We start from the raw sequence: 6,000 nt of genomic DNA, 5'->3' as shown, positions 1-6,000 counted from the left end.
ACCACACTGTATTTTTGCAATAATAAACCTCACCACCCAAGATATCCTGAGAACATCCCTATTCCTTGCAACCTGATAGAGTCTGTCTAACCCGTCAGCTTTCTTAGCTGGTAATCCTTCCTCATGACCAACCTCTATTTACTGGAGGCCTAATACATGCAAGAATTTGGGGAGGGGGCAAAATCTACAAACATTACTGGCCAGAGGGAGATCATGCTCTAGTCGAGATGCATGAATACTAAGATTTAAAAAGTAACATAAGCTAGCTTTTGAAACAAGGAAGCCTAAAAGTAGGGAAAGAATGAACAAAAGATGAGGTACTTTAGAAGAAATTAAACAGAAAAGCTGGTGAGAGGTTTCCAACAGAAAGCCAGGAGGAGATGTCAATACATTTATCTTATGTATGTTACAGAAAGCTCTTCTTGAATCACTTTTCGAGAGACCAAATTCCTTAACAGGCTGGGGAGCTAAGACTCATTTCCTTTGAAGCTGAAATTACGAGCTTCATTGATTCCATCGGACATTCGTCATTGCATGCAACAAATGGCATGGAGTGCCTTCTGTGGCCAAGCACTGTTCTTGGCAGTAAAGACACAGAGTGAATAATACAAGATGGAGAGGCAGGTCTATTCTTGTAGAGATTGCATTTGAAGTTCGGGGAGGAGGGCAGTTTCTTCTGTGTTATGGACCTGGCTCAATCAGTGGAAACGCCATACGCTTCCTCTTCATCGTGCTTCCCTCTCGCCCCCTGCAACCTGCCCAGACACACAAACCCACAGCACACAGCTCCCCCCGGAGAGGAAATATTCTGACAACACACTCCCCTGGCTCCTTCCCCCTCTCATCCCCCGGCTGACTTGTCACCAGCTACTTCCAGCTGAAATGCATGTAGCCTCTCAGCAGGTGAGTTATCCTGGCTTTACTTGAGGGGAGGGCTTTTGGTGTATTTTGTTTTAGTTTGGAAGGCCAGCTCCCGTCTGGTGGCCATATGTATCCACCCTGGCTCCCCATAAACCACCATAACGAAAAAGCCCAGCTCATAATATCATTTTAGTTTTCCATAGACAAGCTAATTTGAATTTGAGATATGTTTTATTCATTATGTTAAGAAGATGGGACCCTCAAGTCAGGTTAATCTCCCAATACATTTTTTTGCTTTCTACATCCAGGGAGAGTCTTTTCTGCTCCTGAACCTTTCCATACCTCGCCTCTCCCTGAGGCCCTAATTTGGGGGCAGGACTTGGTTCCTTCCAACCCTTCTATCAATCGTTTTTGCTCCTTATGCAAACACAGACAGTTTTGTCATTATTCTGAAAATAGGTGCTTTCAAGGAGGCTGGTAACCAGTTTATCTTGTTTTTTTCCATAGCTGTTTTTACTTGTAGCAGCAATAACAAAACGTGCTCACTGTTTTTCAAGGCAGTAATATGGTTCTCGCGCTGATAGAAACAACTCACCTTCTGGCCTGTAGTTTACTCACTAGGGAGTGTGATTATTTTTTTTATTGCCTTGTAAAATAGCTTGCCTGTCACATTATAGCTTAATTGGTAACACGAAATAATAAATAATTTAAAATAGGAATATTGTCGTCTATACAGGGAGGTGAAGAAAACACGGCCCAGATTAGGTCCCTCTAGTGTCACTCAAGAGTTCTAGAACCTACTGCTTTCAATAATATTTGGTGTGGAGGATTCCTTTGAAAATTTTCTGAAGTTGTTTCTGCCTCTAATTCCTCAGTAAAAGTGGTTCAAGTGGTTTTGTTTTTCTGGAAGCAGATTGAAAATTTTTTGTCATAAAATTTATTCAACAGAAAAGATATTAATATCTCTGTTCTTCCCTTGTCTTGCGTATAAAATGGGTGAAAATGATAGTACCAAGATCCCAAGGCTACTGGAAGGGCTTCCACAGGATAATCCGTGTAAAGTGCTTATCATAGGGCCTGGCACAGAGGAAAGACTGAATAAATGCCCAGAATAACGAGAGTCCAGTGCTTTCTTACAAACTTAGACCTTCTGATACAAATAGTACCAATGCCCTTTCCTGGAAGAATGGCTTTGGCCATCTAAAGGGCTGACCTCTGGGGAAAGGCAGAAAGGGCCTGGGTGGAACTGGGTACCCTTTGCAATGTCTCCTGTGATGGCGAGTCTGATGTGTCAACTTGGCTAGGCTGTGGTGTTCAGTGTTTGGTCAAACACTAGTCTAGATGTTGCTGTGAAGATATTTTTCAGATATTATTAACAGTTACAATCTGTTGACTTCAAGTAAAGCAGGTTGCCCCTTAATCTGAGCCTCATCCGATCATTGAAGGCTTTAAGAGCCAACAGTGAGGTTTCCCTGGAGGAGACGTAATTTTGATTCAAGACTGCAGCATAGAAATCCTGCCTGAATTTCCAGCCTGCCGACCTGCCCTGCATATTGCACACTTGCCACCCCCATGATCACATGAGCCAATTCTTTAAATTAACTCTCTCTCTATATATAGACATATTTCCTATTGGTTCTTTTTTTCTGGAGAACACTGACTAATACACTACGCTCTTGTTCTATTTGAATTTATTTTTAACCATATCCATGTATTATTTTCATAAAAGAAGATACTGGATTTCAGAGTGCAGATGGATGTGAGGCAAACTATTGGGTGCTTCTTCATTCAATCCCCGAGCCGTGCAGTCATGAAGGTCATGGAGACTGCCCGCCACAGACAGACTTCAGGAGTCCCTGGGGGTTTAAGGGTGGGATGTGTCGCCTCATGACCTCCAGCCGGGCGTGTGCTAACTAGACTTCAATTCCTAAAGTTACCATTGGCTCCTACATAGTGTCAGTTTTCAGAATGTAAAATGCAGTTTAGTGATAAGCTGGGACCTATCGTACATCATCAGGAAATCATTAAGTTGCTCTTGTGGAATATGTGATATTATCTCTACAAGCACTTAATCTTTTGAAGTGTGGGGATGGTTTTGGGGTACACCAAACAACTATTTATATCTGAGTCATGGAGGGAGGGGAAATCTAGCCATTTAACTGTGTAACCCTAACTTTTCTGGGCCTCATTCCTTCCTGAAAATGAGAAAGTTGGAAGTAAATGATCTTTTAAATTCATTCTCAAGTTCCACAGAGTGAAAAGTCCCCATGGGTCTTGGACTGCCTGGTCCAGCTGTTGTCACATGCCCTTTCAGCCAAGATCAACTCCTTTCCCTGTGAGCTTCGACTCACATGACCGGTTGTGCTAAGAATGGACCGTGGTCCCAGCCCTGCTCGATGCCTCTGCTTGGGCTGAGGAGCAGCACAGGAGGTGGTTTGGCCGGAAATGGTTCGTCAGCCAGAGACGAAGTGGGAAACCAGAAACAGCCCTGAAGTTGGAGACTCAGGAAAACGCCAAGGAGTTGGCCAGGGCAAAGCAGAGACTAGGAGGAGAGCTCCATGCAAGAGGAACAGGGATTTTTATACATCATTGTCAACGTTACACACAAGTTATGGTCTGGACCTTTATCTGATGAAACTGCTGACTGATGGAGTTCTGTTGGAACTCTCTGGAAAGGCACTCACTTCTCCTGAGTGGCTGTCGTGTGCTGGGCACTTTGCATACCTTATTTTACTTAATCTTTAGAACAAACTTATGAGGTTGGTATTATTTTCTTAATTTTTACAAGTGATGATACTGATTCCCAGGATGAGAATATTAAACTGGGAAGTGGTGGAGCTGAGATTCCGACCGTGGACCTTTTGACTCCAAATCCACAGACAATCCACTACACACCCGTGTTATGAATGATTGAAAATAGAATGAAGGAATGAATGCACATTTTGATGGCTTGCTTGGTAATTCACAGCAATAAATTACCCCAGCCCTTGCATAACACATTTAGAAATAATTTTCAGATCCATACTTGTGAGGATGGGGGGGCGCCTTTAGCCAATGTAGGACTTTAGTATTGCAGACTCTCTGAGGGTAGGAAGAATGCAGAACCAATTCTGTCTTTTTCAGTCTGAGAGTTTGGCCAAGCAGGGCTTCAGGAGCTGACAAAGGGTGGAAAGGTGGTGGTTTCAGAGACATCACAGAGCCACTCATACATAAATGCTTACTACTCTAATTCTCTCTTTTCCCATCCTGGGAATCGGTGGCAAAAATCTCCCCTTTCAGCGTGGAGCTGACATACTGGGTAGGTGAGATAAGTCATATCAACTTGCATCATTGGCTTCATCTCATGGTTAGTCATGCATGCTTGTTCTTATGGATAGTTTTTGAAGGAAGAATTCATGACTACAGGGCCTGACTCAGGAGTAGGGGATGTACACAGTGGCGCAGGTGTGGAAATCAGAGAAACCTCTTATCTGGGCAATGGGAACAAAGAAAGCACCGCCCCCTTCTCTACACACCCACACACCCACACGCCCACACCCACTCCCACACACATACACATTCCTCTTCCACTGAGAAAGCCTCTCTCTGAGAAATAGAGGTGGGACCTTATCTCTAGAGAGTTATTGCTAAGTTACCCATTTTACCAAAAACAATAGAGAACTGTGAGGAGTGAGTTGGGCACCTATGCTAGCATGGGCTGTCTTATCAAATCATATTATTGAGTCATACAGAGAGAAGGGCCCTGCTGACGAACTAGCTTCAATGTTGAGGGTCGAGCAGAGCAGCTGGAGCCTGGTGGGCAGCATGGGGTGGGATTGGGCTGGATGAAGTGCTGGGCCCAGCAGCTGGGCAAGGGCGAAGCCAAGTGTGGACAGATCCTTGTGGATTTCCAAATGTGAAATGTGCACATTCAACACTTGAGATATTTTTTGGGGGGTTGAAAATTGGGCAAACTATTTTAAAAATTTGAACTTACTGCCGATTAGAAGTGTAAGCTGATTAGTGATCTCAGTTTTGGAGAAGTTCAATAAAAATAATTTAGGCTTTTTTTAAAGTTATAGGATTACATTTTCTGAATGAATATGGGTTAGACATAATGCAGAACGGCGACCACACATGTCCTCTCTCCCATCTGTTTGGTTTGTCTGCAGTGTGATGTGGTGGGATGAAGCTTGGGAAAAGGGTCATGAACCCCCCATGCACTTGCTGTGTGGTCTTGGGCAAGTTGCTCCACTTCTCTGAGCCTCAATGCCCAACTCTATAACCCAAACAGACTGGATTGGATGAGCTTTCAGTTTCCTTCCAGGTCTGAAATTCTGTGATGCTTCCATAAATCATTTGTTTGTTTGCTTTTCCTCTGATCTTATTTCAATCAACAAAGGGGAAGAGAAAAGGCACAGGGAGAGCAAAAAAAGAGACAAATATTTAATAAGCATCAACCAAGCATCATAGACTTCGTATTTCACTTAATCCTAATAATAAATGTAGGAAACACATAGTATTATTGTCACCATTTTATAGGTGTGACCTTAGAGGTCAACATTTGTTAAGGTTACACAATTAGTACGTGTTCAGGCTGATCATTCAAACCCATGTCTGGGTGACTTAGGGATGCCTGTTCTTTCCTAGGCTTGTCTTTCCACCACACTGCACTGTGTCCCAAGAGGGGTAAGAAAAGAAGGGGACAAAGTCAGGCTGGGGGCAGGGGGAGAAGAGATGTGAGATGCTGAAGGATCAGAGGAGACACATGTGATGTAGACAAATTACGGGATTGATGGCTCCAATGCAGTGGTCTTAACCCTGTTGTCACTCACTGCCCCAGAGACTGTAACACATTCCCCATGGGCAATGGTAGCTCCTCCAGCGCCTTCTTGAGAGAGAGAGGCAGGCACTCTGGGCCTCGCGGGATTCACCAGTAGACTGTGGGGGTTCCTAATGCCCTCTGACATCCTTGCTGGAGACTGTTTAGAGAAGTAGCAGGGGAGACAGGCCAATTGGGGAAGCGCGGAGGAGCAAAGATAGATATTTACTTCTCTACTCCTCTCTGTAATATCTCCAAAGTTAACATTGTGAGAACTACTCTAAAAAGGCAAACCTTTGTGTTATAAGGTTTTAGATCCAGCAAACAACTCATGTGTA

This window comes from Diceros bicornis, chromosome 9 (genome assembly GCF_020826845.1).
Source record: "Diceros bicornis minor isolate mBicDic1 chromosome 9, mDicBic1.mat.cur, whole genome shotgun sequence".
Lineage (NCBI taxonomy): Eukaryota > Metazoa > Chordata > Mammalia > Perissodactyla > Rhinocerotidae > Diceros > Diceros bicornis.
Note: the sequence above shows the minus strand (reverse complement) of the source record.